This window comes from Aotus nancymaae, unplaced genomic scaffold, assembly GCF_030222135.1.
Source record: "Aotus nancymaae isolate 86718 unplaced genomic scaffold, 86718_ANA_hifiasm-v0.15.2.pri h1tg000155l, whole genome shotgun sequence".
Taxonomy (NCBI): domain Eukaryota; kingdom Metazoa; phylum Chordata; class Mammalia; order Primates; family Aotidae; genus Aotus; species Aotus nancymaae.
This window is the reverse complement of record NW_026988570.1, coordinates 582,926-593,714: the sequence shown is the minus strand read 5'-3', so window position 1 is coordinate 593,714 and position 10,789 is coordinate 582,926. Positions and strand designations below refer to the sequence as shown.

The 10,789-nt window shown below is 43.1% G+C and overlaps 1 pseudogene; it reads right to left on the bottom strand.

Annotated features, from left to right (window-relative positions):
- Positions 1-6,830: 6,830 nt before the first annotated feature.
- On the bottom strand, positions 6,831-7,490 carry LOC105734008 (peroxiredoxin-6-like; annotated as a pseudogene).
- Positions 7,491-10,789: the final 3,299 nt, after the last annotated feature.

The window sequence follows — 10,789 nt, the reverse complement described above, 5'->3', positions numbered from 1 at the left end:
AGAGGAGTAAAGCCAGAGGTCAGGGAGAGAAGTGCTCCCCATGAGCAATGAAATTTCTAGGCAGAGGTGTCCATGAGTGTCTGGGAGTCTAGTGAAGCAACTTCTTCTCTTCATGTCCAGCCTAACTTGCCTAATCCCATGTCTGTACACACAGAATCAGAGCTGCCTCCTGTTAAAATGGATGGACAGTCCATGCCCCTATCTAAGGCCATGTCTCTATCTTCCACTCGAGCTGGAGCCTGTCCTCTCTCAACTTGGGTTCCCCAAGTGCTGGGATTACATGTGTGAGTCACCACGTATTTTAAAAGGAACTCTTCAGGAGGAAATGAAATTCAGGAGTAACGAACATGAATGCTGTGGGTCAGTTCTCCCTGTTGCTACAGAATAAAACCAAATTTCCTCATCTGGCAATCACAGCTCTTTGCCACCAGGCCCTTTTGCCTCATCCACCGCCTCTGCCTCCTTTCTGCAGACACTAGGCCTCTTGCATTTGAGAACAGCCCAAATTCTTTGATGCCTCCAGGCCTTTCCCAAGCCCTCCTTCCTTCCTGGCATGGTGGACTCTCACTCAACCTTCATCCCATGCTCACAACAGCTTACAAGGTTGGCAGGATGAACCTGCTTTTTAGAGGCTGGGTCATTGGCCCAATGTCGCACAGCTAGTGAGTGCTAAGCTGAGAATGAGAGCAGGCTGTCCTTGTAAGTTCAAAGCCAACTTTCTCTCTCAGGCACTCAGTAGTGTTCACTGAATGCACTGAATTGAATAGAATCTTTCATTTCTTTCTCTTAACCTTCACCTTCTGGGTAGAGAATAGTGACCTATTGGAGGTGTCTCTTATTGATTGATTGATTGATTGATTGAGACAGAGCTTCACTCCATTGCCCAGGCTGGAGTGCCGTGGCATGATCTTGGCTCACTGCAACCTCCACCTACCAAGTTCAAGCGATTCTTGTGCCTCGGGCACCAGAGTCACTGGGACTACAGGCACCCAACACCACACCCAGCTAATTTATGGGCTTTTTTTTCTTTCTTTCGAGATGGAGAGTCACTGTTGCCCAGGCTGGAGTGCAGTGGCATGATCTCAGCTCACTGCAACCTCCCAGGTTCAAGCGATTCTCCTGCCTCAGCCTCCTAAGGAGCTGGGACTACAGGCATGCACCATGACACTGAGCTGATTTTTGTTATTTTTAGTAGAAGTGGGATTTCACCATGTTGTCCTGGCTGATCTGGAACTCCTGACCTCGGGTGATACGCCCACCTCAACCTCCCAAAGTGCTGGGATTACAGGCGTGAGCCAAGATGCCCAGCCAATTTATTTATTTTATTCATTTATTTTTTTGAGACAGGGTCTCACTCTTTTGCCCACATTGGAGTGCAGTGGTGTGACCTTAGCTCACTGCAATCTCCACTTCCCAGGCTCAAGGAATGCTCCTGCCTCAGTCTCCCAAGTAGCTGGGATTACAGGCATGCACCACCATGCCCAGCTAATTTTTGTATTTTTTATAGAGACAGGGTTTCACCATGTTGGCCAGGCTGACTGTGAATTTGTCACCTCAAATGATCCACCCCCCTCGACCTCCCAAAGTGCTGGCATTACAAGCATGAGCCACTGAGCCAGGCCAATTTTTTAATTTTTAATTTTTGTAAAGATGGGGTTTCACCATGTTGGCCAGGCTGGTCTTGAACTCCTGAACTGCCCACCTCGGCCTCCCAAAATGCTAGGATTACAGGCATGAGCCACTGCACCCTTGTCTTTTTTTTATTTAAAGAGACAAGACAGAAGTGATTAAGATATTGAATTCTGGAGCAAAACTTTGTTGTGCAAGTGCCAGCTCTGTGAGACCTTGGGCCACTTACCCAACCTCACTGGTTCTTCATTTTTTCAGCAGTACAATTGGGATAAGGGTGCTTAGCTCATAGGATTGTTGTCAAAATCAAATGAGATATGTGTAAAAAGTGCTTACCATGATGCCTGCACAAAAGAAGAGCTCAGTAAACATCAGTTGTCACCTTCATTGTCATGACAATCTCCCTCCACTTTCTGCAGGATGCCTCACGTAATGCCATGCACAAGCAGGTAGCTCACAGATAGTGTTCTTTAGTAGAGACGGGGTTTCACCATGTTGGCCAGGATGGTCTCCATCTCTTGACCTCATGATCCACCTGCCTTGGCCTCCCAAAGTGATGGGATTACAGGTGTGAACCACCATGCCCAGCCCTGATCCTGCTGTTTTTAAAGAATGGGCAGTGGCTCCACGCCTGTAATCCTAACACTTTCTGAGGCTGAGGGAGGCAAATCACTCAAGCCCAGGAGTTCAAAATTAACCTGGGCAACATGGCAAAACCTTGTCTCTACAAAAAAATACAAAACAGCCAGGTGTGGTGGTGCATGCCTCTAGTCCCAGCTACTGGGGAGGCTGAGGTGAGAGGATCTCTTGAGCCCAAGAGATCAACACCGCACTGAGCCCTAAGCATGCCACTGCACAACAGAGTGAAACCCTGTCTGAAAAAAAAAAAAAAAAAAAAGAATGGGGGATTTGAAATTAGGGACGACTGTTGGAAAGGAATTTGTTAGTCAAGATATGTCTTAGTAATAGCCAAAGAAGACCCTAAACACTTTTTTTTGCTTTATTTAAAGTGTTGTATAATTTTATATTGAAACTAAAGTATAAGGAAAAAATGTCTACTCTTTCTTCCCCTAAACAAATTAACATTTTCATTCATTTGTCTTACTTTTCAATCTTTTCATTTGTTTGGCAACCTTCTATTTTTTAATTAATTTTTATCAAATTATGTATGGTGATCCTCCTTTCAAAATTGTACTAAGATGTTTAAAAAAAACAGCAGATCCCTGCGCCACCCCAAACCTGCTCCCCAAATATCATTCCTTTAATTCTTCTGACATTTACCTCCATATTTCTAAACATGCTGATACTGTTAATTCATGATTTGTTAATTTCAGATATTATACATTCCAATAGATGAAAATTACATTATCTTTCTGCCACCACTTCTCTCTTTTATTATAGTTAAATCATGATGTTAGTTAAAATGATAGTCAGCATTATATTATTATAACAAGTAAGTAATCCTCACTGCCGAGGCAAGTAAGTGTACTTTTTAGTTTTTTGAGATGGAGTCTCTCACTGTCACCCAGGTTGGAGTGCAATGGGGTGATCTCAGCTCACTGCAACCTCTACCTCCAGTCACATACAGGGATCAGTCAGCCCAGGCTGTCAGTTAGATGACACTTGACCCCACGGCACAGTGTCTCTCAGCAGCATAGGGTGGATTTCTCTGCTATGTTATGCATCCCACCTGGGTCGGCTGAGACTGCTCCTTGCTCTCTTTACTCCATGCTCTCTCTGCTCCTGGAAGAGGGAAAAGAGAACGTGATAAACCACGCCCTGGCTCTTTTTTTTTTTTTTTTTTTTGAGACAGACTCGCTCTGTCACCCAGGCTGAAGTGCAGTGACGTGATCTCAGCTCACAAAAACCTCCACCTCCTGGATTCACGCAATTCTCCTGCCTTTCACACAATTGCCTCCCGAGTGGGATTACAGGTGCCCACCACCACACTTGGCTAATTTTTTGTATTTTAGGTAGAGACGGGGTTTCACTATCTTGACCAGACTGTTCTCGAACTCCTGACCTCATGATCCACCCACCTTGGCCTCCCAAAGTGCTGGGATTACAGGAATGAGCCACCGCACCCAGCCAGCAATGTATTTTGATTATATATTTTTTCTGATGCAAATCCCTCCCCTCCTGCCCCAGAGATAATAATTGTTTTAATTTTTCACTTGTATAATTTTTTGTGTAGTTAGTCTTAGTTGTTTTCTATCACACTTGTCATATCATTTGCCCTGCCAAATCATCAGTTTTCCGTCAATTCTATCCTCCCTTTCCCCAGAGAACATCCTCCTAGAGCCCTCTGTTCTCCAGCCCCAACCAGGTTTGTACTCTCTAGACCTATGTCTAGACCAGAACAGACATCCTGTCATGGTCAAATCTCTCATGTCTTGGATCTTGTGCCTTCTTCCTCAGGGGTTAATCCCTCATTTTGCTGGAGCATATCCTCCTGTAATTTTCTAAGAATATTTATGAGGATGGATATAGACACACACACACACACACACACACATATATCATGTATGTTCCTGATCTACATATATAAACATCTACATATATATCAGGAACATACATGTTAAGTCTTTTCGTGTCAAATATCTTTATTCTACCCTCATACCTTTTTTTGATAATTTGGCTGGGTATGAAAAGTCTGTGTTAAAGATAATTTTCCCTCAGAATTTTGAAAGCATTGCCTTCTAGCAAATGGTACAGATGCTAAGAAAGTCAATGTTATGATTCTTATCTGTTTTTATGACACTTATTTCTTTCTCTCTGGAAACTTTTAGGAACTTTTTTTTATTCCTGATATTACAACAGTTTCAAAATTTGGGGCCTTGGTCTGCTCTGCCTGCTCATTTTTGATTCTGTAGCTTTTTAGTAGATAACTGAAGTGAAGAGGAGGGGAAGAGACCTTTAAATATCCCTTGGCTTCCAAGGAGGTGTAGCACGTATGAACAATACTAGTGCCATGTACCTTTCACATAGGGTTTGTTTCTTCTTTTTATTACTGATATTACAACAGTTTCAGAATTTGGGGTCTTCTTTACTGTTTTTGTGCAGGCCATTTAGTAACCTTTTTAATTTGGCAATGTGATACTGTGAAATATGTATTTGGTCTTCAACCCCTTTTTCTGGCATAGAACTCCTAAAATCCTTAGAATCTCCAAAATGGTAACTTTTATATACTAATGATTTACTGATGGCTGGCAGCCTCTAGGCAGCTTCAGGATGGGGGCTGGTCACAGGAAGGACCAAGGTAAGATTAGAGGGCTGGGATGTTCAGCCTCACTCCTTTCCTCCTCACATCTGGGAAGGGGAGAGGGGACTGAAGATTAAGTTGATCACCAATAGCCAGTGACTTAATCAGTCATGCTCATATGAAGCCTCCATAAAAACTCAAAAGAACCTGGTTCAGAGAGCTTCCAGGTAGTGGAACATGTGGAGGTTCCAGGAGGAGGGTGCACCTGGGGAGGAGGATGCACCTGGGGAGGGCATGGAAGCTGTGTACTCCTTCTATACCTCATCCTCTGCATTTTTTCTTCTGTGTTATTTGTGATATCCTTAAAATAAACTGGTAAATATTTTTCCCTGAGTTCTCTGAGCAGCTCTAGCAAATTAATAGAACTGAAAGAGAGAAGCATGAGAACTTCAAACTGAAGCCAGTTGGTCTTAGATGTTCTGGAGGCCTGGACTTAAGACTGGTCTCTAGAGGGTGGGCAGTCTTGGGGACTGAGCACTTAACCTGTGAGATCTGATGCTACCTCTAAATAGTGTCAGAATTAAATTGGAGAACACCCATCTGGTGCCTGCTGCAGAATTGATTGCTAGCTTGGTGGTGGGAAGAAACCACCCCCCCCAACATGTAGTCACAGAAGTCTTCTGTGTTGATTGTTGTGGTGATGTGAGGGCAGGGGAGTTTTTCTACATTCTCAGGGAATATGTGTCCTTCACTTCCAGCATGTTTTCTTTATTTCTTTCCCTTTTAAAAAAATAATTTCTTCCTTCTGTTTTTTTGTTAATCTCCTTCTAGAAATCTAGTCAATCATATTTTGTTTCCCAAATTGAGTTTCTAATAATCATATATTTTCTCCTATTTCTATTGGCTCTACTTTCAGAGAAATGTCCTCAATTTCATAGACGAACCCTTCTATTGAATTTTTATTCAGTAGAACTTCTTCTATTGAGTTTCAAGGTTCAGTTTTCATTCTCTGCCTGCTTGTTTGTCCACGGTGTCCTGCCCTATCTTACAGATGCAGTGTCATATCTCTTTGGGGCTAGAATCATTTTACTTGTTTGGTTTTTTTGTTTGTTTTCTAGTTTTAACAAAGGATTTTATTTGTTGCTAAAAAGTAGAATCCAGAAAATAGCAACCCACTGCAAGAAGAGTTCTCTAATAAAACATTTTCAGTCATTCTCTCTTCTCTTCACATGGTGTACTCTTCCATGTGCACATCATCAGAAAACAGACTGATACATGCAAAGCCTGTGTGAAAGGCAGACGGCACTAGTATTGCTCACACTTGCTACACCTCCTTGGAAGCTAAGGGAAGCCTTTTCTGCAGTCTCTCCATTTTGATAGAAACTTTTCACAATTTTTTTATAGCAAAATATTTAAAGGTGTCTTCCCCTGCTCTTCATTTCAGTTATCTACTTCAGGTACAGAATTAAAAAGCTTTTTTCCCAGCTGTGATCAAAACACAGAATACTAAAAAGCATCTGGGTTACTGTAAGTTCCTGGGTTTCATACTTGGATATTTATAGAGGAAGTTGAACCTTGAGTTCTGCAGCTCTTCAAAATGGGTGACAGAAGAGAGGATGTGATAGGACAATTTTAAAAATTTGATAGTCATTCTCTGATGGAGTGAAGCAAGCTTTTTCAACCATCAACCAATATGACCTCATTGGTCAAAAGACAAGCCCTGCAGAGATCCAACAAGAGTTGAGTTTTAAATACAGAACATATTTCAAAGAGAACCAGTAGAGAGTGCTGATGTATGAACAGAATTGAGTGCTGGTGAAAGCAGAGAGTAAAGAATCCCAAGAAACTTTTAGTGACATTTTCATTTAATAAGCAAGTAGTATAGCAACCTAAAAACCTTGGCTGTGATGACACCAGGATGTTTTTATGGAACTGCTGCAGGAAAACATGATTGGCAGCTGACATTCTCTGGCTCTCAGCACCAACTTCTCCAAGAGACTTAAGGCTGGGGTGTGAAGCAGATGTATTTCTTGCCAGATGGGAGCCCTTTGGTGAAGACTCCTTTTGTGAGAAGTCTTTTGGCTTCCTCTTCAGGGATGGTTGGAAGGACCATCACGCTATTCCCATCATCCCAGTCAACTGGGGTGCCAACCCTCTTTTCTGCTGTCAGCTGGAGAATCTCATCAAAGTTCCTGCCAGTGGTAGATGAGTAGAGGATAGAGAGTTTCAGCTTCATATCAGGACCGAAAGCAAACACCACCACATGAGTTGTCACAGGCACGCCCTTTTCATCCTTCTCTGCTGGATCCAGCATGCCCAACAGGATGGCAAGGTCTCAATTCTTATCATCGATGATGGGAAAAGGTGACTTCTCTGTGGGCTCTTCACCATTGTAAGCATTTGTGACCTTGCTCCAGGCAAGGCCTTTCTCAACACTGTCTATTGAAAGGGGAATCAGCTTGACATTCCTCTTGGCAAATTCTGGTGCCAGCTTTGCAGCTCTGCCAAGCTCTGTGGTGCACACTGGGGTAAAGTCCTGAGGGTGGGAAAGAGAACGTCCCATGAGTCTCCCAGAAAGATCATGGAAACAGATGCAGCCGACAGTGCTATTGACCTCAAAGTTGGGAGCCATGTCCCCAACAAACAGACCTCTGAGCATGGCAGTGGTGGTGATGAGGAGGTGGCAGTGATGAGGAGGCACCGCTTGGACAGCAACCAACCAGGGGATTCTCATGAAGGGACCGCTTGTTTGTTTTAACTGTGTTAACAGCACTGCTGTTTCCTTTTTTTTCAGGAGCATTTTTAAATTGTTTGCTTTGATCTGTTTTTTCATACCAAAATCCCATCCCAAACATCCTTGGCTGTCTGAGAACTTTTTTTTTTTTTTATGACAGTCTCACTTGGTCTCCCAGGCTGGAGTGCAGTGTTGCTATCTCAGCTTACTTCAACTTTCGCCTCCTGGATTCAAGCAATTCTCCTGAATCAGCCTCCCAAGTAGCTGGAACTACAGGCACGTGCCACCACCTCCTGCTAATCTTTTGTATTTTTAGTAGGGATGGGGTTTCACTGTGTTAGCCAGGATGGTCTTGATCTCCTGAACTTGTGATGCCCACCTTGGCCTCCCAAAGTGCTGGGATTATAGGCATGAGTCACTGTGCCCGGCCTGTTTGAGGATATTTTAAGAATGAAGTCCTAAAAGCTAATTAAATGTTCTGTGTAGTTAAAGTTTATTGAACATTGGACTTTACTGTATAGGAGGTCAGGCTGATGGTGAAGCTGGCCTATTGGGTGACCTCTAAATGCTGAAATCTGGAGATCTTTTGTTTGGGCCTGGCTGCCAGGATTCTGAGATCAGGGCAGGGAAAGAGAGCATAAGGTTTACAACACTCCTTATGTAGACCTTCACTTAATTCTCCCTGCCCCTAATCCCTGAGGGTTGTAAGGTTCTGAGGGGCCCCTGGCCTCTTATCTGTAACTCCCTTTTGTAGCATTCAGACAGAAGTTCCTCCACTCAGAACGAGCCAGCTGCCCATGCTGCTGCCACTTGGACAGTTATTTATTCATTCATTCATTTGTTCATTTTTGTGGTTTTATAATTTTATTTGACAATCAACAGTTTGTTCTCATCCACAATGACTGACTGCCAGTTTCTGAAAGTGGCAGTAGGCACACAGATAATGAAAATACACAGTTTGTTTGGTGAATCTTCATCCTCGTTATGCTTTCTGGACAGCTGCACATGGATATGGTATGGAACGTTCCTTATTCCTTTGGCCCAGACAGCTTTGTTGAGCCTAGTGTTAGCATGTCTGGAGTCCCCATCTCCTTCATGGCTAAGTTCTGGGTCTCTTTGAGTGCCCAAGGCTGAGGGGGCATGCTGCTTGAAGTCCACTCCATGGGTGTGCCTGTGAATGCAGATGTCATATTCTGGTGTTACCACCTTATTGGTGGCAGGTGGCAGAATATCCCTTTTTTTCTTTTTTAGACAGAGTCTTGCTCTGTCACCCAGGATAGAGTACGGTGGCACAATCTGGGCTCTCTACAGCCTCTGCCTACCAGGTTCAAGCAATTCTCCCACCTCAGCCTTCCAAATAGCTGGGACTACAGGCACATGTCACCAGGCCCAGCTAATTTTTGTATTTTTAGTAGAGACAGGGTTTCACCATCTCTTGGACAGGCTGCTCTTGAACTTCCGACTTGAAATGATCCACCCACCTCAGCCTTCCAAAGTGCTGGGATTACAGGCATGAGCCACTGCACCTGGCTAACACCCCTCCTTTTTTTTTTTTTTTTTTTTTTTTTTTGAGACAGAGTCTCACTCTGTCACCCAGGCTGGAGTGCAGTGGTGCAATCTCAGCTCACTGCAACCTTCACTTCCCGGGTTCAAGCGATTCTCCTACCTCAGCCTCCCAAGCAGTTGGGACTACAGGTGCATGGCACTACACCTGGCTAATAATTTTTTGTATTTTTAGTAGAGACTGAGTTTCACCATGTTAGCCAAGATGGTCTCAATCTCCTGACCTCGTGATCCACACCCCCTCAGCCTCCCAAAGTGCTGGGATTACAGGCATGAGCCATCATGCCCAGCCCCAGCACCCTTCTTTACAGGAGCTGTGCTGCTGGGCCAAAGTTGGAAAGGGCTTTTAAAAACTTGTTTATATCTCTTCTCCACTGAGTTTGGCTTTTGATCCTTAAGAATTTACACACACAACAAAAATTTCTTTTCATAATTGTTATATTGTTTGGAGAGAGGGAGAAAATATATGTACATGGTCAATGCACTATTAGCTCTAATAGAATTTTTGTTCTGTGTTTCACTTACATGTATATTTTTCAGTTTTGCTTAAATCTTTTTCCCCTTATCTTCTCTCATGCCATCCCCTTTGCTTCTGTCCCCTTTGCCCCCAGAAAATTGTGTTAACACCTGATATATACCTGTTCATGTTTCTATTCTCATTCAGTTATACTCATATATATATTCAGGGAGGTCTTTTTCATAACTTATTTCCATAGAAAATTGAATCATACTGGCTGAGTGTGGTGCAAGCCTGTAGTCCCAGCTACTCAGGAGGCTGAGGCAGGAGAATTGCTTGAACCTGGGAGGTGGACATTGCAGTGAGCCAAGATCACACCACTGCACTCTAGCCTGGTGCCTAGTGACAGAGCAAGACTCTGTCTCAAAAAAAAAAGAAAAAGAAAGAAAATGGAATCATACTATAAAAAGTTGTTTGCAACTTCTTTTTCTCACTCATCAACACGTTCTGGCCATCTGCAGGCCAACAGATGGGTCTATGCAACTAATTCTCATTCTCTTTAATATTTGCATAATATTTCATAGTAGATAGCAGTCATCTCTTCGACCATTTCTAGTTTGATAGACATTTAGATTTAAACTAGATCTCACCTTATTCAGCCATTCTCTCTTGATGACCATTCAGTACCACAGGAAAAGAGGGAAAGCTATCCATTTTTTTAAAGCTTGCGTAAACTTAATTCTAAAACTTGATAAATCTTACACAGAAAGAAAAACTATGACCCAATCTCATTTATGAACATAAAACCATGCAATTCTAAATAAAATATTAGCAAATGCAATCTAGCAGAATATTGAAAGAATGACCTCGTGGTGCATTAACCTACTTTGTTAATCCGTGCTGGAGAGGAGAGATCTATGATACGGTTCAGGGCTGTTTTGAATGAAAACTATAAACATAATAGTAACTGAAGGAAAAGACTTACATGCAACCACAACTATCAGAAACCAGGACCAAACCCAGTATTCCATGGGGCATGCCAAACTATTTCCCTCTATCTCAGGAATGAGAGGAGGACACCTGCCTGTGGCACTGGGAATCAGCCGACTGTGTTCTCAAACCCTTCCACTCTCCTCTTGGTCTTTATGAAGACAAGGGCTTTTCATCATGGGCATCATCCTGCAGTGTTTCAGGGTTCTTGTTT